General features: G+C 39.9%; 1 long non-coding RNA gene across 1 annotated transcript in view; it reads right to left on the reverse strand.

Annotated features, from left to right (window-relative positions):
• Positions 1–24943, reverse strand: part of LOC141574199 (uncharacterized) — an 80143-nt gene that overhangs the window by 41469 nt on the left and 13731 nt on the right. Inside the window, exons 2-3 of the long non-coding RNA XR_012500963.1 lie at positions 2886–2940; positions 393–509 (exon numbers count right to left, since the gene is read on the reverse strand). This is a non-coding gene — a long non-coding RNA (uncharacterized LOC141574199). The remainder of the gene's footprint in view (positions 1–392; positions 510–2885; positions 2941–24943) is intronic.

A 24943-nucleotide genomic window follows, 5' to 3' on the forward strand; every position in this document is an offset into this window, starting at 1 on the left:
GGGGAGGGGGAGAGCCCCAGCAGCACCCAATACACAAAACATACAAATACCTTATTGTTTAAGGTCCCTGAGGATCAGGTTGATCACTGAGCTTGGTGACACAGGAAAGAATTTTAGAATTTAAAAATTCCTACAAATTACAGTTAAATGTTATTTACAAAATTTAAACTTCCAGGAAAACAGTTGTATTAACTTCCTGATTTCCAGTCCACTCCAGTAATACAAACTTACTGCAATGGTTCTTCAAGTGAGAACCTTTCTGACTTTCTGAGACAAACTGTAAGCTGACACAATACTGTCCATCTGAATCATAAAAAATTTCATTGTCAGTATCGAGAATATTTCACTTACAAATATTTTACTACCTTTTAAAAATTATTCAGCAGACTTACCTTCAGACTCCAATTCAGTGGTGCAGAGAACGCTTCATTTCAATTTATTTAGTCTTCTCTATGTAAGTTGGTAGCTGGGCTTGGTAGAACCAGAAAGATTCTGACGCATAAGCTTGCCTGTGAGAGGAAATTTAAAATGTTACAACCACAGAACAGCAGGATGGGATGTCCCAACTCTTCTCCAAAGTACCTTAGCAATTTGCCCAAGGCTCCAATACTATAGCAGATCACTTCGTCCATAATGTTCTTTGGTCTTTTGAAGAACCTTAATTTCTGGGACAAGGACAGAGACCCCAGAGATAATAGAACTAGTCAAGAGGGTAATTCCTTGTCCCAGAACCAGGCTAACCCAGAATAAAGTGAGTCTTGTTCTCCCAGATGCGTGTTTGGAGCCTGTGCGTTGAATCATGAATCAAGATCTGAACTCAGCGAATTCTGAGTACCTGAGATCTGATTTTAAAACATCACTAATGTGCTGAACTTACTCTCAAATATTCTGGGGTAAGTGACTTGACTTCCTTAACAGGTCACCGAAGAATTTGCAAGAGCAGTCTCGCTCTACCTCGGCTAAGGAAATGATCGGCATCCTGCGCTGCAGGACGGTTGAGATTTAAGTGAGTATGGAAGTAAATGGGACTTTCCAGTGTGAAAGAAGGTCAAGGTGTAGAACCCAAAGGAGTCAGAGCTGAGCGGAGGGGGTAGGGGATGGAGATGGACACAAAGGGTTATGGTTACAACTGTTTAAACATGCAGAGGACAAGGAGATTAAAATACACAAATGTGACTGTTGACAGCAACGGTAAGAAACTGGCTGGGCTATGGGAGATTTTTTCTCTTTCTTAATTTTTCTATGTTGTTGTTTTATAACATTTTGGTCATTCTTTTACCTCACTTTTATATCGGAAGACAAAGTTTATTTTTAAGAGCCATGTGAAGGATTATCCTTAGAAAAGAGTAGACACCACTTTTAAGATCAGAAGACAGATGGTAAGAATATCTACAGCCATAGACGACCTGGGAAGCAGAGGAAAGGGAATTACGAAGTTCATCACAGGCGGTCTTTGGGAAGTTTTTCCTGCTTTCTAAGTGGAATGAATGACTCTTCCCCTGCGTTCCCTTTGCTCTATATATCAATGCATTAATTCACCTACATGGTCTGACCACCCTTACCTGTTCTCCTGTCTCCCTCTACCCAGCTGTGAGCCCCTCCAGGACGGAGATCATGCCCTGTTTTTGTATTTAAGACTTAGCATGATTCCCACTTCATAGCAGGTACTCAATGAATTCTTGTTGAAAATACTTCCTTTTCTTGAGGAAAGAAGAACTTAGATCATTTTCTGAGAGTGAAGGGGTAAGAATAGGGTGAGAACTTGAGAAAAGAAGTTAAGTTCAGAAACAACCGTGCTGGAGTATGAGAAGGTGGCTGGCTGAGGATCTGCATAAGGATTGCTGGGTAAAATCTGCACTTGAGGAGACAAGGATGTTCTATCACATTAGGTTAAGAGCAGCATTCACTGAGAAGGTAATGACGCCGGCGCACCCTTATAAGAGAAAAAAAAATCTAAGTTGTGGATTTCAGAGATTCAAGAGTTACCAAGAAGTCTCCTAAGACTTCCTCACACACTGGTGAGTGCAGAGTCCTGAGGTCAGGACAGCCACAGCCCCCCTCATCCTGAGAGACTCTTCAGTGTGTCAAAGAACATAATGCATGTGCTGTGACCGCTTCCCAGTCACCTGGCACAGGAACAATCAGGACACCCCCTCCACTGGGAGAGGGGGAGAGGGTCCCAGTCCAGGAGGACAGGTAAACCAAAGGTCGGAGGCACACACGGCTCCCAAGGATGCCAGCTGGCTGTGCTGAGCCGGGTGATTTCTCACTTTCCCTCAGCCAAGTCTCCTGTTTTGTAAAAACTCAGGCAAGGGTTTTACTGGAGTAGACAAGCATGAAATGAATTTTCCAGAGAAGTTTCTGAAGTGGGGGAAAGTTCATGGCTCAAAAGCACTGGTGGGTAATGAAATGCGATTGCAAACTTCTGTTTTTCTTTAGAAAGAGAGTTTTCCAGGTTTTAAAATCTGAATCTAAAAGTTGAGCTGTATCTTCGACTCTGAGCCCATCTTCTTCTCTAACCCTGGTGTTGCAAGTTTATTTTATGCTGCTTCTAAGTTGCCCAGGCAGGTGACTCTGGTTCTACTCAGTACCGAGATATTGGCTGGAATGCACGTAGGCTGGCCTCCCTTTGCCAGGGGCCTTGTCTCTGTGGCTCCTTTTCAGCTCAGGGTCACAGCTACTTAAAGGAACATCTTGAGAGTAAACCTGGTGAAGGCTGCTTGCCTTAACCAGCTGGTGATCCCTCATCATAAGTCTTCATTAGACTGATGTTTATCATCAGGAACTCATCTTTCATTTATCTAAAACCAAATGCTAGTTTTAAGGATGAAGAAACAAAACTAAAACAAATCTGGCCATCACGCTCCTCTTTGGGCACTACTTACTCAGCTCTTGTCTTTGAAATGCAATCAAACACACGTGAATGTTAGGCTCCCAGACCTAGGAGGGGGGTAAAAAGTAGAAATACAGCTTTATAAAACAAACACAGGAAAATGCTTTGATTCGTCCTAATCCACCACCCATCCAATCTGCTGGTTCTCAACTCTGGTTCCACTGTCTCACCTTGAGGAAGTTGTTTAATACGTCACTGGGACTCAATTATCTCTAAGTTGGAATGATAATGCCTATTTGGAAGGGTTGTTATGAGAACTGAGTAATGTATGGAAAGTACAGAGCATGTAACCCCTGATGAATGTCTGTTTCTGTTCTCTTCAAACTGCTTCTTGGAATTACTCCTCTGTCTCTACTAAAACTACCACCATCAGGGTGCAGATCTTTTTATTCATTAAATTTTACACCCTTACGGCAGACACGGCATCTTGGTACGACCGCGAGCTTGTTCCCATCTTGCCTGATGCTGTCAAGCCTTTCCCGTCTGGAAACATCACTTCCTTCATGTCACCCTTGCTTGAGGCTTTCACTAGCTTCTCGTCCCCTACTCACCTGCAGCCTGGAGTTCAAAACCCACAGCGGCTCCATTCCATTCATTTTTTACAACTATGCTAAATGTTCCTGTTTCAATCAGGACGCCGTTTAAAACGCCTTCCTAGGGATAGAGAAGTCTAACTTATTTTCCTAATTTCATTTTTGTTTTTATGGATGTGTCTCTCTCCATACTCTCTCCTCGGTGTTCACGTATTTCTCTGTCAACATCCAGTGCACCCAACAAGGTTTAGCGACAGTCCAACCCCTTCCATAGAGGGACTCGAGACTTCTCCAGTCCTCGCTGACCTTTAGCCTCTTGCTGGGCTCGGACTGCTCCGATTGTGCTCGCCATGGTTTCACACTTTTCAAGGCTGAGACGCACTGCACAATGGGGAAATCCCAAGTACATGGAGGTAAGTACTGAACAGCATGTTTTCGATTGCACAGCCTAAGAGATCTGGTCCAAGAGGTCAGATCAGCTCAGGAATGTTCCCTCTTCAGTTCCTTGCCTCACTTCTTCCCTTTTTTTCTTCTTTTCTTCCAGTACAAAAAGGTATTTTACATTGACTCTTTTATCTTGATCTGCAATGTTTTATTATTTATCATTTTTTTTTATACATTTTAGAGGTACTTCTCTGACATTTTCTAGAGTGTTAAATATGACACCATGACCTGCCCCTCAGATCCCTTTTGCCGGCATTTTCTCAAGTCAGGATTTAGAATTACTGAGTTGTATGTTTGAAGCAACACACCTGTTAGCTGCAAATTTGTTTTATTTTTTACTTTAGAGTTACACACAAAAAATTTTGATCATACAATGTGTCACAAAACACAGATGGTTTAGTATCCATTTATATTATGAGCTCATAGCATTACATCAGTGTTTTATAGATACAATTTCATATCCCAAGGAGTTGTTGCAATGAATTCCACATCAGCATCTTTATTTTGTGAAGAAGAGTTAGTCTTGGAATCAGTGTACTTGAAATAAACAAGAATGTTAATTTTGTAGCATTTTTAGAATTTCAATAATTGAAAATCACGTACAAGCAACAGCTTCCATAGCTACGATAAATAAATCTTGCTAGTGAAAGTCTGATAGCTCTCATAACTTAATTTTAGACTTTTGGCCATCGCTAAGGGATATACTGCTTAAAAGCTAAGACTTAAAAGCTAGGATCTCCTTCTAATCTGTTAAAGTTCCACGTCCTCGTTGAATAGAAGTTGAAAATGAAACATGTTCCTTATTCTAAGGGTCAGATACTTTACCAAGGAGTAGACTGGCAGACAATCAAAGGAAAACAAATGACTTAAATAATCTAAAAGCTGACTCATTCACTCAGCAAATACTTATTGAACATCTCTTGTGGACAGACATTGTTCTAGACAGCAGTGATAAAGGTAGGAATAAAATGCAGCAAGTCCTTACTCTTATGAAGCTTGCATTCCTGCAGGAGATGAATGACAGCAAATGAGAAAACAGACAAGCCTGTAATTATAACCTGTAGTAAGGGCTTTAATGGGAATGAACTGGGTGTACTGAGAGAGAGCACTTTCTTTGTAGAGTCATCAGGGAGGTCTGATGTAAGGAGCTACCTGTAACGTATAAATTAAGGCCTGACAAATATGAAGGAGCCAGCTATGCAAAGGAATAAAGGGAAAGCATTCTGGCATCTTGGAGGAGGAAGAAGATGGCTAACATGGCTAGAAGAGAGGGAGTAAGGGAGAAAACGGTACAAAGTGACAAGGAGTTAGTAGGGGCCAACTCAACTGGAGTCTTGGAAACTGGGGGAGAGGTGCATTTTATTCTGAGTGCTTTTGGAAAGGAAATACCTGGATGGTTTGAAGCATGGAAATGACATGCTCTGATTTATGTCTTAAAAACATCTCTCTGCTGTGTGGGAATGGATTGTTGGTGGGGGTCGGGGGAAGTGGAAGCAGGGAGACATTCAGAGGCAACTGCACTCATCAAGTGATGATGATGGGTTGGGTTAGCATGAAAGCAACGAAGATAAGGTGAAGTGGATGGATTTGAGGTCCATTTTGAAGATAAAGCTATCAGACTCACTGATGGATTGGAAAAAAAATCAAGCCTTGAACTCCTAAGTGGGTAGAGAGGACATTATCTAAGACTGGGAGGACTCAGAAGGAATAGAATGGATAGTAGGAGAAAATGAACTTTATATTTGTCGTGTCTCTTAGTGTGATGGAGGTAATGAGTACAAAGTTGGATATCCAAGTTTGGAGCTTATGAGAGAGGTCAGGAGTGAAAATGAGAATCTGTGAGTTGTGGTGTATCAATCACAGCTCAAGACTTGGGATAAGATCATTTCTCTAGAGAGACGATGTAGATAGAGAAGAGGGCCTAGACCTAATGCCCCGGGGCCCTTCCAACACGATAGAGACTAAGCTGAAAAGGGGAATCCATCAGAGAGGACACAGAGAACTGCCAGAGAGGTAGGAGGGAAACCGGGTAAACACAGACTAAGTGAGAGGTTCCAGTAAAGGAAGGGGTCAGCTGTGGTCAAAGACACTGAGGACCTTGAGTAGAGTCTTGGATTTGGCAACATGGAAGTTATCCGAAATGTGGACAAGAATGTCTCAGAAAGAACCCTAGGAGGGTGAGGAAGTGGCTACAGAGACCATAAATGACTCTGTTGAGAATTTTTCTAGGAAAGGGAGAAGAGAAAACAAGCAGAAGCTGGAAGGGGATGTGGGGCCAAAGGAGGGGTTTTGTTGGTATGTTTTGCTTTGTTTTAAGATGAGAGACAGGCGAGTGATCCCCCCATTCCAGAGCGGGTTGTGTCAGAGGGCCGCAGCCTGCTGACACAGAAAGCACTCATGGGAGCGAGGCCAGCCCTCATGACCCACTGCCCACGCGAAAGCAGGCACCAGCACACCTAGGGAGTGGTCAGGCCAGAAACACGGATTCTAAGACAAATCTTTTGACTTCTGTAATAAAAATGTAAAGTCTGAGTAAAACAGCCACAATTTGTTTTCTTAGGTTTGGAAAATCGCAGAGCAGAGATATAAAGAAGAATCTTTAACACTTGTATTTGTAACTGTCTAGCTTCCGTTTCTGTTTCTTCCACTTATTATTTGTAGCAGCTTTTAATCAGGCAAGAATCTAAAACTTACTGAAGCATTTTCAAAGCCTAACCCAAGCACATTCCCCAGACCCCAGGTCTCCCTCTTTCCTTGGGAAATGTCCAAAAATAAAAGAACTTTATTTTCTCAAATAAAATGGCTCAAAGTGTAGATAATGATTTAACATGAACTTATTTAGCTGAGGAAACAAAAAACAAAAAGCGAATAAAATGCAAGGTAGAAGGATGACATTTTTAGAACAATTATTGAAAAACTTCTGGCAAATGAATAGTGTAATTTCAAATCATGATTCCACCATACAAGTAAGAGAGAGACATGAATCTGGAAAAGTCCCATTGAGCCATCAGGACAACATATAAAGGCAAATGTGTTGTATGGAGACAAAAGAGTACAAAGAAAATTGTATGTTTATGCTGCAATTTGGATACAGTGAATACAAAACTTGGAACTTTAAGTGTAATTAGGAGATTGAAATGGATTCAAAGATTAGACACTGCTACCAAAAAAAAAAAAAAAAAAAGGACAGTCACACTGATAAGTTTGCACTTCCATCTCTGGTCTCTCACCAACCTTCCACCACCACCAGAATATCCCTGTTCTCAATCTTATCATCTGAACCCCATTTTCTAACCTACGTTAGATGTCCCCACCAGTTCCCAAAGACCAGTGTTTGGGGGGGAGGGTATGGGCCAGATAGATACAGATTTCAAAGACAGGTTCAAATTTCTAATTTCATATTTTCATTTGAGAAACCAATACCATTGCTTTTTCCTTCATGAAATCTTTCCCAGTCTTTCCAACAGGAAGTAATCTCTCTCTTCCCTAAACTTCCAAAGCACCATAACACTTCCCCTTGTGGTGCTTTCTACTTGTCCTCATGTGTATATAGTGATTTATAGGAATGGCATCTTTCCTCTGGGGTAAACCCTGGATGGGAGGATTTGAGTTTTTAGATCTTAGTACTTCCTGTTGTACTTAACACAGTGCCTTGTATTTAGTAAGTGTTGAATATGTAAATATTGGCTGAAAAGTTGTGTGAGATTTTATGAGATGAAGGTGTCTATTTCAGAGCAAAACTTACAGTGTGTCTGGACTGGACAACGACTGTGCAGCTACCAGCACTGGTAGCTTACTACCAGAGCCATGGCTCTCTGCACGACCTCAGGGCCCTGCTGCCGCTGCCCTTTGCATGCGTGCAGGCCCCAGAATGTTGTAATGAAGTGTCCCCTTTTCCTACTGAGACCTTTCATTGCAACAGGGTTACATCCTTCACTGCACACCCTCAAAGTCTGAGGAAGGCAGCATAACAGAGTAAGAGCCTGGGCTCTGGTGCCAGACAGCATGGATTCTGTAGTCTCCCACTCAGATCTCCCTTCAAAAGAGAGGGGCAGAGCCCTCGAGGGCTCTTTGGATCCCCTGCAGCACTGGTGGCAGACCTCACTTCTCTTAGACTCCTCTTAGCCATGCCTGAGCGACCTGGGCTATTAAACTCGGCCATCATCTGGATGAGGGATTCCCTCGCTTTGACCCGGGGTCTCCCGGTCCATCAATCTGAGGCTTCCCCAGATCTGCACAGCAGGCTGAGGCTCCTCCTCCCTGTCCTTCCTTCTTTCTCTCCTGTCACAGATACCACGCCTCGGACCTCGGTCTGAAGCCTGTCCCCACCCGCTCCTCCTTCTTCGTCCTTCATGGGTGCTTCCCCTAAGAAACCTCACCCATGTCTAATGTCACCTTGGCATTTGTTCTCTAACAACCCACGTGGATACAGGGTCAAACCCTGGCTCTTTCATTTTATAACCTCAAGAGGTGACTTTGGGCAAATAGTTCATTTTTATTTTTTGTCTCCGTTTCCTCACTTGCAAAAAATGGGAAAAAATAGCACCAACTTCATATGGCTGCTGTGAAAAGTGAATTAATTCCCACATGCAAAGCACTTAGAATAGTACCCATATACCAAGCATTCTGCAAGTGCTAGCTATCCTGAATTCTTCAGTGCCTTTGCTCAGTGAGCGATGCGTGTGAAACCCCTGTTGGAAGCAAACAGCACTATTACTTCAATTATCACTGGAAAGTACTCTGCTACATGAATAACATGAATTCGCCACTCCTCTTAGTGGGTATTGCTACACTTTTAATTAATCTCCAGAATGGCCTGTGGAATAACATTCTGAAACGATTCTAGGATAATTTCCTGAGTTCCTAAGCATTCCATTATTATCTATATTTAAAAAAAAAAAGAAAAGAAGTTTGTTAGTTAAATCCTTTACTTCTGCCTATATTCACTTGCTCTTCCTGACTCCTTGGTGAAAAAGAACCACGCTTGCCCTGTTTATGACAGTTAGGAAAAGCACGACTCGACTCCTCCTTTTCTCTAGACTAAACATTTCCAGTTCCCCCAATGCTTTCTTTTTGATCTTCATTTCCAAACTATTTATCACTTGCGCTCTCTTTCTCTGAAAGCTCACCAGAGTTCCAAATAGTTGAGCCACGCATTGAAGAAACTTCTCCAAAGAGGTTTAAGTGATGGAAAATAGTAACAGCAAGAGCTGAGCCTGTCTTGCCCAAAAGGCCTGCGATTAATCACATCCAAGGAAGACAGGTTCTTCCTCTGATTTATAACTTCACTTTACTGGGGGTGGGGTGGGGTGGGATGGGGAAGCAGCGGATTAATAAGGAATTAAGTGGAAGAGGTTGGTTTTGCATCTGGATCTAGTTACTATAGAAGAAATTCAGTATGAAGAGTTTCTATTTTCAATCGGAACAAAATGCATTTGCGTATCATTGCTAAAAAGCTAAGCTGAGAGGCTTAATAGTAACTAATTTACGTATCATTTGCTGGTAACCACATAACTAAGCAAAATTTTCAGAGGCCAGAACTTAAAACATGCTCTAAATGTTTGTTAAGAACAAACAAAAAAACCAAAAAAACACCAATTAAAACTAAACTTTTGTTTCCTAATACATCTTTTTTGGCAGTTAAGCTATTTTATGGTGCCAACATCAAATCCTTGATTAGGATGTTTGCTTTGGATCCACTACCTTTTGTGTCACTTACTGGTCCCTGTGAATTAGGCCTGTTTTTATCTCCTCTCCATTTGCTGAAAACAAACGTAAAGCACAGTTTTCATGGCCCCCCACCTTCTGATCTGGAGCATTTGTGAGCGGAGTCATTGCAGATAGTCCGCGCAGACTTGGTCAGGAGTCTTGGCTGCATACGTTGGTGTTTGTGACCGGCAGTCCAGGCCACCAGCCACCAGGTTCACAACACAATGCCTGGCACTGCGTCAATCCCCCCAGTCAGTGGGATCAGGAGGGGAAGGTTGAATTTCAGCTCTACAAGTGTGGAGAGAACGATGGGTTTTCTGAGAAATAGGCTATAGGAATTTCCCCCTCATTTTTTTTTTTTAACATCAGGATTATCCAGGGATACTTCCCAATAGACTAAGCTCAGTTAGCTAGGCTTCATTCAGATACAAAAGCTTAGCCTTATCTGTAAGTAAAATAAATGAGAGACAACCACTCAAAGAGGGAAACCAGAGATTTAGAACACCCTGAGACATGGCAACAACGAGGGTGCAGCAGGGGACAGGAAGGCTACAGGACAATGAGTCTTTAGGCTCCCTAAAACTAACAGAGCTGTGCTTTTAAAACGTTGTCATCTGAAACCAACAGGGGATTGAGAGAGAAAATTAGTCGGTATTCGGAGGCCATTGCGTTAAAAAAAAAAAAAAAAAAAACTAAAAGGTACACATGCTTTAAAAAACAACAGAAACTAAAATGAAAAAAAAAAAATTGAATTACAAATCACTTAAACTCTCCCACCACAAATCCCCCAGCTGTCCCAGCTTTTTCTCATCAAAGGAGGTTCTGGAAGACAATCAACAAATCAGAGACGTAAACACTGAAGGAAAGAATAAGATTTCCTTGGTTACACGTGGGCCCATTCATCCAACATGGTTTCACGTATTTAAAAATTACGCTGAAGTCACTTTGGAATGTCTACACCAATTATTTTTCCCAGCTAGGAACAAAGCTCAGAATGGGAATAAGAATACAAAACAACAAAAAGTCATTAGTCAGGTAGCCCAAGAGTCACAGGATTTTATAAGAAGCTATTAAATCAGCAAATCATTTTCCCATCCATCCCACACGATGGACTGGATTCCAACTCTGTTCATTGCTCTTTCCATCGCCCTTCGCTCTCCTTTCTGGAAACCCACACGAATCAAATTCAAGGGTATGGTTGGTGAAAGTCCTCTGGGCTGCGAATGAGGACCCCTGGGGCCCGGACCTAGCACTGATACAAGCTGTGTGACGCTGGACCTCAGATTCTTCAGAAGTAGAGGGAAAGAGTTAGACGAGACGGTCTGCTAGGGCCACCATAATGAAGTACCACAGACGGGGCAGCTTAAACACCAGAAATGTATGTTTTCACAGTTTTGGAGGCTGGAAGTCCAAGATCTAGACATTGGCTGCTTTGGTTTCTTCTGAAGTCTCTCCCCTTAGCTTGCAGATGGCTGTCTTCTCTCTGTGCCCTCACATGGTCTTCTGTCTGTGTGCCTGTCTGAGTTCTAATCTTCTCTTCTTAAAAGAACACCAGTCATATTGGACTAGGGCCAACCCATATGACTTCATTTTACCTTCATCACCTCTTTAAAGGTCCTACCTCCACATATAGTCACATTCTGAGGTATTGGGAGCTAGAACTCCAGCAGGCAAATTTTGGGGGAACATAATTCAGCTCAGAACAGTCTCCAAGCTTCCTTTCAGTTCTAGAGTTCTCTGATTTCTTTTCTCTCTCAAGTACTGACTTTTCCTTCACTTACCTTCCCTATTCTCACATGGAGAGATTCAGCCTCTCTTTTTATAGACTTCAAGGAACTGAAGTTGCGTGTTTAGGCTGTCTGTAGTCTTAGTCCATTTAAGTTAAAGTCCTCCACAGGGCAGGGGACACCACCGACCACGTCATTTTCCATTGCCTGGAAAGGCACTACTTGATGTGGTGGTCGTGAGCCACACCCGGCCACTTTAATCAGCTCCTTAGATGCACTAGCTGTGTTCCAAGTGCTTCACAGCCACATGCACCTGGCGGCCGCCATACTGCACAGCTTGTATTTGGACCATTTCATCGTTATACAGCCTGACACTCACTTATGCAACCTCTCTTGGGCCCCAGAATTTTCATCCTTAAGATGGAGATGGTAAAAGTGCCCAACTCAAGGACCGATGTGAGGATGAAAGGAGTGCCCAGAGGAGGGGTGCTACCATCATGGATAGAGGATTTCGGAAGATAGCTCTGGGATACCCTACCCCAGGCCAAAGTTACAGCAAGGACACACCTAAGGCTGTAACGTAACAGCCAGGAACCAGGGTCGTCACTCACTCATAGAATCCTGAGTCACACACTAGGTTTGTAGGTTTGAGGTTTCCAGTTGCTTAAACAATCCAAGGTTGATCTGGGAATGAGAAGAGGCAGAGCCCTGGTGTGGGCGGCAGTGAGCCCCTGGTGCAGGGAGGGAAGGCAGTATGCCGAGAGACTGGGTATGGGATTGGGGCCTCATAGACGTTTCCTCCAAAATTGTGAAATAAAACTGGGAACGGGGCAGCACGGAACAGAGGAAATGTCAGAGCGGCCTGTCCAGGGTGGTCTGAGAGACACGGCAACCACACCATCTCCAAACATGTCTGCCATCCCTCCTCAGAGAATTCCTACCTGGGATTCCAACTACTGGATCTACTGATTAGGCAACAAAGAAAGGAACCTTCTCTCTGGATGGTGATCATCAAAATGCATCTGTAAGAAGGAGGCAGAGGTTCAGGGGTGCTGATGTGGGCAGAACTCCTCACTCTGTTCTATCCCTTTACCACCACTTTGGTCTACAAAGACAGGAAAATGGTCCCTCTTGGACGAACACACAAAACAGACAGGGTTCCTGGTTGTAAATAAAATCACTTGAATTTTTGTGTTTCTGATAGAGTTACTTCAGTACTTGGTTAGTATTTACATACGGTCTAGCAAACCTCCCCCAGCATCTCTTTATAATTACAAGCACAGACAACAGATCTTTCTAATTAATGCCACCAAGTTCAGTTTTTCCTCCTCCGCTGCTGTCAGCATTTGACCTTTCAAGCATCAGGGGGGAAATATTAAATGTATTCTCCCCCACTAGAGCCAATCTTACACCATTAGGATTTGAAAGGGCTATCTGAGCAGGTCTAATGAAAAGTGATACACAACACACCCAGCTTTACCAAACCACAATGAAGCAAAGTTTGATTAGGATTTTAAAGGGAAAGAGTGTGAGAAAAGGGGTCAGACAAGGAAAAGATGACTGCAGTGCCTTTGGGGAAACTGCCTCTAGGAGGTCACTATCTGATCTGAGTCATTAGCATCCTCTGTTATGTCAAAAAATGCCATGTCTGACTGGACAATTTTGGAAGACTCCTTTTTGCAGGAGGGCACAAAGCTCAGGGAGTTGAGTGGTAGTCAGGATGTGCAGAAAGACACTACGTTGGCTGGCCTTTAAGGACATTCTTACATTTGCAAGGGGAGGGGAAGGAGTGTGAAACAGGCTACCTGGTTACAGAAAGGGGCAGAGACCTAAATTCACTGGCCTTGGAGCAGGGCTTCTGCTTTGCCCGTCCCTTCCCAATCTCAGTAAGCCGTCTCCACCCTGGAAGGGCCATCACACTGGAAAACTCCACGCAATGACTCCATCCCTTGTAAACATGCTTATCTGAAAAAATTCTACCCTGCTTGAAGATTCTAAAGCCTGCATAAATCCAGTTCAGATTAAACTATTGCAAAAAAAAAAAAAAAAAAAAAACCCAAAGGTTAATTATTTAGTCCTTCACCTATGAACCCAAGATGCCAAAGCACTCTTGCCCATTGAAAAGTCTAATCTATCCGAGCATATCAGCGGGGGGTGGGGTGGGGGGGCACTTCTGGTGGGGTTTTATTTGCCTGAGAAGGGAATGGCTTATGGGAAGAAAGTCATCCCAGACAACAGTGTAAGATTTGGGTCACAGAATACGTTTTTTCTTCAATTTTGGAGGAGCTGGGGGTTATGCGTGGCTCCTCTCTGGACACCCAGCCAGTCCCTCACAGTCTTGAGGAAGAGCAAGCATCCCTGAGGACGAGCTCTAGAAGGTGGCTTAGGAATGGGGTAACAGCTGTAGGGGCACAGGATGTTCCTCCACCTCAGCACAGTCCAGTCACTGTACTGACGGGATCTGAGGGCACAGAATGAAGTACCGGCCATTGATGGGCAGTACTAAGGGCGATCTCAGAGGTGATCTGATCTCCGCTGCTAGAATCAGTAACCTGGGGGCCCAGCCACGCAGCCTCTAAAGAGTGCAGTGGGCGTGCCACTGCTGCCACCACAAGGTGGTTTTGGGGAGCCAAGAGGGCTTCTTAGGAAAGTGTGTAAGAAACTCTCTGGAAATTTCCATTGCTAGCTGGGACTGATTAGAGATGCCCCGAGGCTCTTAAAGTCCACAATTTGTGGTTAAATTGAAGAGAGCAGCTATTACTAGTATGTTATAGAAAAGTATGTTACATACACATCCTGTGAACACAAAGTGATGAGACATTGCCATAAATTATACCTGAAAAGCAATCTCATCATTTACAGACACGTGTAAGGTAGAAACATCATTCTACTAACTTTACTATGCATTTGTGTTTGGTTTCGTTTGAATCCCTAGGATGAGGCTCAAAACAAAACAAAAGGGTTTGAGTTGATCAAATCTCCTTGTGGTTGATCAGCAAGTTGGCAGATCTGCTGGAGTTGGGGTTGAGTCAGAGTTCCAAACTCCCTCAAAGAATCAGCTCTTCAGAGTTCAGTGCTCTCCCACCCCAGCCCCCTCTGAATTATGCTCTACCGGGCTGCAGAATCCTGACCTCACAGCGTAATGCTCTCATCAGCGAGGCTCACCACAAATCCTTACTCTGAAGACGTTGCTCCACTGAAGCCCCAGCGATACTTGAGCCATCTCAGGGTAGGGCCAGACTTCAAGAGTTACTCCTGGCAGACTTGTTTATCACCAGTGCAGCCTGCCCACCTTCTGAGGTTACTATCAATGATTATGGGTAAAGTCTGCTTTGAATTTGTTGGAAAGGGGGAACAATTTGTCGGAACAATGTATTTGGTTCAGGCAATTCATTTTGAGGGCTTTAGTCCCCAAATTTCCTGCATCATAATCACGATCCATTTTCACAGTCACTAGATTATCAAATCCTGTGTATATAAAATAGAAAAAAAAGGAGCTTTCAAATTTGTAAGTTAAAGTGGTGGTACAAATGTTATTTGGGACACTGTGAAACAGTATGCAGAATTACCCTATGGCCTTCAAAAGCTAACTGCGAAGGAGACTGCTTTTGCCATGTTTTTAGATATGGTAAAAATTAGGTGCAACATTGTTTAGAAATCATAGGCTTGCTGATCCCTTCTGCTTTTCGGGGATTACAGAAAATACAACCTGCTCTATCACATTTTAAATGGACAAAAAATCATGCATGGGGGGCGATTTTCTTGTCTTTTATTTGCACATCCAGTCTGGGGGCAGTGTTCTACGTCAAAATAATTTTTCCTGTTTATTAGAATGTGTTTATGAGGGTTCACTGAAACATATTCCTTATGTATGCTTATTTATTGGTTTTGAAACCTTTTTTCACTTTGTCAAGTTCACCTCCCAGAAAAGTGTTGAAAAATTAGGGTGTTGGCCCCCCCTGGTGCCGTATTTAGAGAATTGCACCTGCATGTGTGAGACCCTCTAGAAACGGTAAGAGTGCCCTCTAGTGCATAGAAGCAGAGTAAAGCTACAAATTCAATGCTAATTACCAATTAAATACTCATGAAAAAGAGTAAAACTACAAAATCCTAAAACTACAGGGAAAAAAGTGACCAATTATGCCCTAACTACGAGCCAAGCATCGTGCTAAGGCCCGTAGAGTACTGGTGCTTTGGGTGTCCATTGCTGTGGTTGGTACACATCATTCCCAAAGGCAGTAGCTTAAACAATAATCGTTATCTCCCACGGTTTCTGTGAGCCAGGAATTGAGAAGCAGCTCCGTCAGATGTTTCAGGATGGAGGTTCTTCACGAGACTGCAGTCATATAGTGACTGGGGCATCTCAAAGCCTTGTTTGCTCACGTGTCTGGTGGCTTAACTGGTAAGAGGACCCGGGGCAGGAACAACCAGCCTCTCCCTGTCTCTCTCTAGTCCCTCCACTGGTTCCCCAGCATAGCCAGACTTCTTTCAGGTTGGCTTAGGGATGCCAAGGCAGTGTCCCAAAGAGGTGAGCGGGGAGGAAGTGGTATTGCTTTTTTATGAGCTAGACTCAGAAGTCCTGCAGCATCACCTCTGCTGTGCTCTACAGAAAGAGGCAGTAACAGAGGTCCACCCATGTTCAAGGGGAGGGACTGTAGCCTCCACCTGGGATGGGATATATATATATATATATATATATATATATATATATATATATATATATATATATATATATATATATATATATATTTGTGTGGCGATTTTTGAAAAATACAATCAATAATTATTTGCTTTATTTAATTCTCTCCAAATCCAACGAGGTTGTTATTATCATTCTCCTAATTTTACAGTTAAGAATTTTTTTTTAAGGGAGGTACTTGGGATTGAACCCAGGACCTCCTGCACACTAAGCATGCACTCTACCACTGAGCTATCCCCACCTCCCCTCCAATTTTACAGTTAAGAGAATGAGGTCGAGACATAAAACTTTGCTTCATATGTCCTTTCAACGTCATACTAGAGCATTGTCTAGTGAGCCAAGTGAAGTGTTAGCTGTACATGGCTTTCAGGCTCGGCACTACTGACAGACTGAGCCAGGTAATTATTTGTTGTGAGAGCTGTCTTTCTGGGCCAGGTAATTAGTTGTATTGGACACTGTTCAGCAGCATCCCTGGCCTCCACCCACCCGATGCCAAGAGCATCCTCTCCCTCCCCTGAGCTGTGATAACTAAAACTGTCTCCAGACATTGTCAAATATCTCAGGGGATGGGGTGCAACTGTGGCCCCACTGAGAACCACTGTTTTAGGGGAAAGTAACTTTGATTATTTACTATTGATTAGGCCAGACTCTGTAAAGTTAATGTTCATTTATAGAAGATCTATCTGTTGCAATTTATTCCTGTCCAGTAGAAAATATAAATCCTACAGACCGTGGTTTTATTGCTTTATAGGGCATTGATCAGTTTCAATCTAATTTGTAATCTTATTTCAGCATTCTTTTCATCCTCAAGCATGCAGGTAAGAAGCAAAACGGGCAAATTTCTTCCTCAGCCTTCTGTTCTGGTCAGGCCCTCAATGGATTGAAGGATGACCAGACAAACTGAGAAGGACAATGTGAAGTATTACTGAATCCACCCATTCAAATGCTAATCTCATCCAGAAACACCCTTACAAGCACACCCAGAAATAATCTGGCACTCTTTGGCTCAGCCTAGTTAACACCTTACTTTTTAGCATTTCTGTAGCCTTCATTTCTTTGTGTACAACTAAGTTCCTAGTATTATAGTCCTTCTGCTAAAGTACTTCATTAACTTTTCTTTTTAGCACAGGTCTGCCGGTAATGAATTCTCTCAGCTTTTATTTGTTCAAATCAAAATTTGACTTCATTTTTGAAAGATGTGGAATTCTGAGTTGGTAGTTCTTTTTTTTTTTTTCTTTCAGTATTTTAAAGGTATTATTCCATTGCCTTCTGGGTTGTATATGTTCTAATGAGAAATCTACTGTAATTTTATTTGGACTGCCTTCAAGATTTTCTCTTAATCTTTGGTTTCCAGCAGTTTGAATATTATTTGTTTAGGTGCATTTCTTTTTCTGTCATTTATGCTGCTTAGGGTTTCCTGTACTTCTTGGACATGCATTTTGAAGTCATTTATTATTTTTGTTAGCTCTTCAAATATTGTCTGTCCCATTCTTTCTCTTTTCTTTTGCTTGTATGGCATTTAACCTGTCTTCCTCTCATGCTTTGACCTAGGTATGACAGTGCTTACATCCTCAGAAGGGCCTATCTTCTTTAAATTTCAGACTTCTTGGCTGTCCAGCAATCTTAATTCTCCAATGGGTTCAAAAAGAGTTGTGATATTACGGTTTACCTTGCATTTTCTTGTTATTATGGTGGAAGTGATGTTTTCTTTCTAAGGTATAGTTTTCCTTATCTTAAGGATAAATGGAACTTAATATAATTTTCAATTTTGCTGTAATTTAAAATTTAGATAGAAATTGCAAAAATAGTAAGAGAATAACCAAATAACCTTTATCCAGATTCATCAATTATTTATATTTGCCTCATTTGCTTTATCATTCTCTCTGCATCTATTTTATATATATTTATCTATATATATATATTTTATATATATTTATCTATCTACATCTATTTTTATATATCTTACGTATTATTTGAGAATTGGTTGGAGTCATTGTATCTTTTACCCTAAATACTTTAATGATTATTTTGTGAGGATTTGTCCTTATAAACAATAGTATATTTATCAAAATAAATAAGCTTAACATTAAGAATATATTTGTATACCTATATCATATATACTATATATATATAATTAAGCCTACAATACACAGAAAGACTTCTCAGAATTGCCAACCCATCCCCCTGTATAAAGCAATCCTATTAACTAGAGCTGAATATCTCGCTACAGTTTTTTTTAGGTAAAATTTAGATACATTGAAATGCATAAATACTAAATGTTCAATTTAATGAGCTTTAAAAATTTACATGCTCCTAATATCACACTGAAATTTAACCTCTTCTTTGAAGACTGCCTAGGCTAGCCTCCACATGCAACTTGAACATCTCTCTATTACAAAACTTACTGTAATTATTTCTCTAATCACTAGACTATGAACTCACTAAAGAAAGAGATTATGCCTCTTCATTTCTGGGCCCTGACTTTCAAACAATATATGGTATATAGCAAGGTATCAATAAAAGTTTGCTAAATAAGTAAAATGGTATTGGAACTAACAGCATGCAGCTTTAAATAAGGGAGTTGTGTAATTTTTAAAGTTAAGATCTGCTTACTACTTCTACTAAATCACCAGTAAGACATATATGGTAAGAACAGTCAAGACATGAAAGGAAAAAAGAAAAAAAAGACAGCAGTTGGAATGCTAATAAATCATTATGTTCTTAGAACTCTTTACAAAGACATGAAACTCTTTTAATCATTTATGCAGCCTTTGAAATTGGTGGGTGGTACAAATTACTACCACTCTATTTATATAGTAAGGCCTTCAGTTTTAACAAGATATTTAAAAGTAAATATATGTTACCTGTCCAAAACTTAATAGAGAACTTTTTTGTAGCTCCTGATTGATATTCTGACACCTGAAATTTATTATTTTCAGTTGTCTAAAAGCAGTGCGTAATCAAATCTATTGACAGACATATTTTTTCAATATCACTATCTTGGCAAAGGGAGAGGCTAAATGGAAATTTGATTAGGCAGTTGCTTCTGAGTTATGTCTGGAGTTGTTCTTTTTCTTACGAAAAAGATAAAGAAAAATACATGCTCTTTTGAATATAATTAAGTAAGTAAAATTGTCTTAGAACAAGAGAAGAGAGAGAAAAAATATTTGAGGAAATGATGGTGACAGTTTCCCCAAATTTGGTAAAAGGCAAAATTTTACACATATAACAAGTCTATTAAACCCCAAGCAGGAAAAATACAAAGAAAATCATATCTAGGCACATCAGAGTCAAACTTCTGAAAACCATGATTTAAAAGAAACTCTTGAAAGCAACTGCAGACTAGCCACAGATTACCTGATGACATGCAGTGGAATGATACGCATTAACAATGATTTCTTGTCAGAAACAATGGACACAAGAGGATAATGGAGCGACATCTTTAAAATGCTGAAAGAAGAAAAGTCAGTTTCGTGCAGTGAAAATAACCTTCAAGAATGAAAACAAAATAAAGACATTTTCAGACAGATGAAAACTAAGAGAATTTTTATCAGCAAACTTACAGTACAAAAAAATGGAGAAGTTCTTCAGGTGAGAACTGATGCCAAAGGGACATTCAAATCTTCAGAGGAGAATGAAGTACCAAACACGATAGATGTGTGGCTAAATACAAGATTTTTCTTTTTCCCAATTTTTTAGAAATATGTATGACTGTTTAAAGCAAAAATTATAACATTTTACTGTGGAATTTATAATATTGTAGATGAAATACATATGACAACTAAAAAATAAAGGAGTTTAAATATCTATATTTTTGAAAGATTATTATACTTTGTATGAAACGGTCTAATATTAAATTTAAGAAATATGTGAAAAATTAAGGATGTATATTGTGGTCCCTAGAGCAACCTACTTGAAATAATGCAAAATGATATAACTTAAAAGCCAAAACCCATTAAAAGGGGATTCACAAAGACCCAATTAAATCAAAAGAAACTAAGAAAGTAGGAGCAGAGAACCAAAATAACAAATACAAAACCAGATAAACCAATGGAAAAAAGCTAATAAAATGGTTGGTCTAAACTCAACCATATCAATAATTGGATTAAATATAAATGTACTAAACACTACAAAGAGCAGTCAAAAATTCATAGTAGTCAGAATAGATAAAGCAAGACCCAACATAATCTCTCCATAAAAGATGAACTTTAAGTATAAAAATGTAAATAGGTTGAAAGTAAATGATATTAAAAGATGAATCATGCAAACAGTAAACCTAAGAAGGTTGGAGTAGCCATATCAGCATGAGATATAATAGATGCCAAGGCAAACAGTATTACCAGAGATAGAGAGAGACATACTAGAATAAAAGGATAAATTTATAAAAAGACATAAGAATCATACATGTATATACCTAATAAAAGAGGTTCAAATACATTAGATGAAAAAGTAACATAATTCAAGGGAGAAAGAGACAAATCTACAATGATAGTTGGAGTTTTCTCTCAGCAAGTGACAGAACCAACAGATAAAAGATCTGAATCACACTATGACTTCCTTCACCTAATTGACATTTGTAGAACACTACACCTAACAATTGCAGGATAAACATTCTTTTCAAGTGCACCTGGCATGTTAACCAAGCTAAAGCATATGGTGGGCCATAAACAAGTCAATATATTTAAACGGACTGAAATAATACAGACTATGTTTTCTAACCACAATGCAATTAATTAGAAACCAGTAACATTAAGATATGGAGGAGGGATAAAACCCAAATATTTGGAAATTAAACAACACACATGTCACACTTGTCAAAAACCCATGGGTAAATAAAAAATGACAAGATACATTACAAAATATTTCAAACTGAATTATAACGAAAATATAGTATATTAAAATCTGCGAGATACAGCTAAATGGAAATTTATAGCTTTTAAATGTCTAGATTAGGAAAGGATAAAGGTATAAAATCAATGACCTAAGATTCTACGGCAAGACCCAGAAAAAGTACAGCAAAGTACAGATGGTCCCCAACTTACAATGGTTCAACTTACAATTTTTTAACTTTACGATGGTGTGAAAGAAATGTGCATTCAGTAGGAGCTGTACTTTGAAGTTTCAATTTTGATCTTTTTCCAGGCTAGTGATAGGCAGCATGATACTGTCTTATGATGCTGGGCAGTGGCAGCCAGCTGCAGCTTCCAGCAGCCCCACAATCACAAGGCTGAACAACTGATATACTTACAACCATTCTGTTACTTTCAGTATAGTTTTCAATCAATTACATGAGATATTCAACACTTTATTATAAAATAGGCTTTGTGTTGCATGACTTTGCTCAACTGTAGGCTAATGTTAAGTGTTCTGAGCATGTTTATGGTAAGTTAGGTTAGGCTATGATGTTTGGTAGATCAGGTATATTAAATGCATTTTCGACCTATGGTATTTTCAATTCCTCATGGGCTTATCGGGACAAAATCCCTTTGTAAGTGAGGAAGATCTGTATATCCAAAGTGAAGGAGAGAGTAAAGAGGAGAAATCTATGAAACAGAAAACAGATTAATGATAGAGAAAATTAACACATATACAATTTTTTTCCTTTTGAAAGGATAACAAAGTTGATAAGCCCTACATAGGCTGATCAAGAAAAAAATAAGAAAAATTACCAATGTTAGGAATAAATGTATGAATATACTACACATGCTACTGGTATTATCAACAACTTTATGTTAATAAATTCAACAATGAGATGAAATTCTTGAACAATACAACTTACCAAAACAGACACAAGATGAAATAGGAAATTTTACTAGCCCTGTATCAAATAAATTTAATTTGTTATTGAAATTGTTTGCTCAAATACAACATCAGGGTCAGATGGTTTCACTGGTGAATGCTGTTAAACATTTAGGTAAGAAAAGAGATCAAACTTACACATATGGCTTTCTAAAACAGAAGAGAAGGAAACACTTCACAATGAGTTTTATGAGGCCAGCATGACCCTGCCTGATACTAAATCTGATAAAGACATTTCAAAGAAAGAAAACTAAAACACCAGTCATGTCAAACTGGCCACCTGGTTTGGGTTCCTCTCCCCACTACCAACAGGCAAACAAGCTTCCCTAACTGGAGGGGTGGGGCAGGGCAGGGCAGGCTGGGAGCTGAAAAAGGGCCTACAATATTAAACTTTTGTACAGCCCCCAACTGAATGTGGAAGATAATGCAATCCAATCTGACTTTCTTCAGATTCCTCCAAGATCTGGACAGAAGCCAGAGTGGGTGAAGAAATGTAAGATAAGTGACTTGGAAGATAAAACGCCTTGTCTGCTAAGCAAATATTATGGCCAAATACTTTGAGAAAACTATGGTCTGTAGAACTAGTACTCATCAGAGCTCTCTGAGATTATGCTATGCCAGCGTAGTTGATTTCAGCAGTCATCTGAACAATCCACATGGTAGACAATGAAAATAAATAAAATAATTGAGTGATCATGAGATCAGAACACAAACAGAGAAAAAAAAGATGAAACTTCTGAACAGGAACAAACACAGAAATAAAGAAAATAGCAATGCCCAGAGTTCCAACGCAGAGGAAGAGGGTAAAGAACTAGATGAAGGTATTTTATCCTTAAACTTTGCAGAGAATGAAAACAAAGAGTACCTAAAATTTTATTTGAAGTTTAATTCTTATGAAGTGCATGTCTGGGTTCACGCGAAGCTGACAAAATCTCAAGAGAACTTTTTTCTCCTGAGAATGTTCCAGCACTGCTGGAGTGCAGGGGATATTCTGGTGCGGCAGTCATGAGAAAGTCTTTGAGACAATAGCAGTTGACACATCAGTGCTTTTGAAAACTGAGACAATAGCAGTTGACACATCAGTGCTTTTGAAAACGTAGCAGAAACAGACTGCAAGAGCTCCAGTGGAAAGAAACACGGACGTGAGAGACTCACCTCTTCACCATTATCACTAATAAGATGGACATAGCAGGGAATGGGCAATCACCTGTACTGGTGAGGTTCATCAATGAACCTAAAGGCAGAGAGAGGAGTATGGGCTTTCTACCTTCTGAAGCTGATGCAAAAATTTTGGCTATGACATTTCACAATGTGATGATGGAAGAGTAGGGGACAAACATGAAGCACTGACGTGGTCTGACTTAGACTATGTCTAGTGGACCTTCTCCCAAACACAAGTCACGGTGACTAGACTCTGAGAAAAGCAACCCCAAGGTATCTATATAGTCTCTTCTTTCTCTGCTTTAAATACATAGTTGTCAAAAGCAGTGTCTGTCGTGGGAGTATCTCTTGCTTTGGGAGCAATTAAAGATGTTTGTTCTTTCTTCTGTTGATCAAAACTGCTTTAGAACTCAATGTAATTTCTATCCTCTTTCAGAACAGTGAAGGATAAAAGGCAAACAAACTGAAGGAAATTTGCCATTTTCATTGAATAGGCAGGTATGATGCTTTTGAGAGTTTTGTAGAATTCCTGCAAATATTTGTTTTATGTTTAGATGGTTTAAATAATGATACAAATGTTACATAGAATAACTTCAGAGCTGTCTGAGCTTTTTTCTCTGGGGTGCATTAACAGATTTTGTTTTAATTATCATTGTTGTTCATAAAAATGTCTGATGTTTTAGAATAACTTTTGGGAAAAATGTCCAGGGTCACACCTCTGATGTTTTCTTTGCAGCACAAGCTTGACTGCAGAGTTGTATTATATGCAGAGATGGAAAAATATTTGTTTATCATAAATTTTGATTTGAGAAAGGCATGATTCAGCACCAAACTTGATATTTAAATGGAACTTCCTAGGAATTCCCTTTGGGCCCAGAGAATTATTATAAACAAATACTCAGTGCTCCAACAATGAAACACATCATTCAGGACCTTAAGGATATTTTCTTAGAATACCATTTCACATCTCTTAAATGCTTATCTCTTGTAGCCTCATTTACAGAACAGCTCACATTCAACACCATGCCAACATGTACCAAAGTGAGTTATCCAACCCCCCCACACTCTGCCAACCTTCACTGTTGGAGGATCAAACCAAACACAGAGGAAAAGACACAGAGCTTCCATTCGCTATGTACAAAGCTCCCTATTTGTCTCACTTCAAGATTTTTCTTAATGTCTATGCCTTGCTGAAGGTCCTGTGTACTCTTCCTTGATGAAGTTTGAGAATGAGAGCAATGAAATTAGATAAAAACATCTTAAGCATAACAAAGAAATATTTCAATAGAACAGAGGTCAAATAACTTTCTTAACATAAATCTTGATATAAAATATGATTTTAATTTAATAATAGACACATATATCAAACTACACATTTAAGCCACAGTTTCCTAAAAGTACTTTTAAAAAAAAACACTGAAAATATCTAAGAGAAAGTTTGAAAACAGGTTTTATCCTTATGTTTGATATTTGGAGGAAAAGCTTAAGTGTATGTAGGCTACTTAATCACTGAATATTTGCTTCTGGGCCTTCCATTGAATGCATTAAACATTGATAAACTACCTGTTAAATGGCCACTGTTTAAACTTTCATTCTTTGAAGACCTCTCATTTCAGAAGACAACATTGAAAGAACATTTCATTTCTGTGTGATTTCTGTTGGTAATCTGGAGACATTTTAGTTATGCCATTTTGAACAGAACATTATTATTGCCATGAATTTAATTATCACGTATTAGTTCTTTGAAGAAGTAAATGTTGGGGAGTTGTGGGGAGAAGGAATGTATTTCATAAAATACTGCAATAGAGCTCAGGACCATTGACTAGTAGGTGTTTTAGTATGTTGTTCAAAGTCTGTAATGGGCAGTTAAGGAAATTACCAACAAGTAGAATAAACTGCGAGCTCAACAAACAGAGATTTCAGTATAGATTTTGTCCCCATTAAGTGAGTGTAAAGAGAAAATTGAAGTCTGACTAAA

This window comes from Camelus bactrianus, chromosome 20 (genome assembly GCF_048773025.1).
Source record: "Camelus bactrianus isolate YW-2024 breed Bactrian camel chromosome 20, ASM4877302v1, whole genome shotgun sequence".
Lineage (NCBI taxonomy): Eukaryota > Metazoa > Chordata > Mammalia > Artiodactyla > Camelidae > Camelus > Camelus bactrianus.